Here is a 498-nt window from a genome sequence, read left to right on the forward strand (position 1 = left end):
ATAGAGACTTGGTTTAATGACAATGTTAAGAATGATTATTAAAACTTTTTTATTCCCAAATTTGCACAACGTCGATTCAACGTAAATTAATGATAAACATTATGATATTATCAAATTCCAATCTTTGTATTCTTGTTAAAAAAGGACACCCAAACGGTGGGATTTAATGTCGGTACTCGGTCAATCGGGATAAATGTTAGTAAAGACCTCTATCATATGGTATTCATATTTATTGTCAGACAGTTGAACTGAACAGACTTTAATCTGGATGTCTCAGTTGATGTTGTAATCGGTGTATTTTTACTGCATTTTTACGAATGTATGGTCAGGAAGTTTGCTGAATTATTGAAAATATGATACGGTTTATAATTATATGTACGACTTCAAACTAAGGTATTAGAAACTCAGGATTTGGTCAGGGTAACATGACTAGACATGAAGAAATAATTGGGACATATTTGTAATTATCTTTACATGGTTATTTTCATACTTGGAACC

Source organism: Bolinopsis microptera, chromosome 13 (genome assembly GCF_026151205.1).
Source record: "Bolinopsis microptera isolate Bmic1 chromosome 13, MBARI_Bmic_1.0, whole genome shotgun sequence".
NCBI lineage: Eukaryota > Metazoa > Ctenophora > Tentaculata > Lobata > Bolinopsidae > Bolinopsis > Bolinopsis microptera.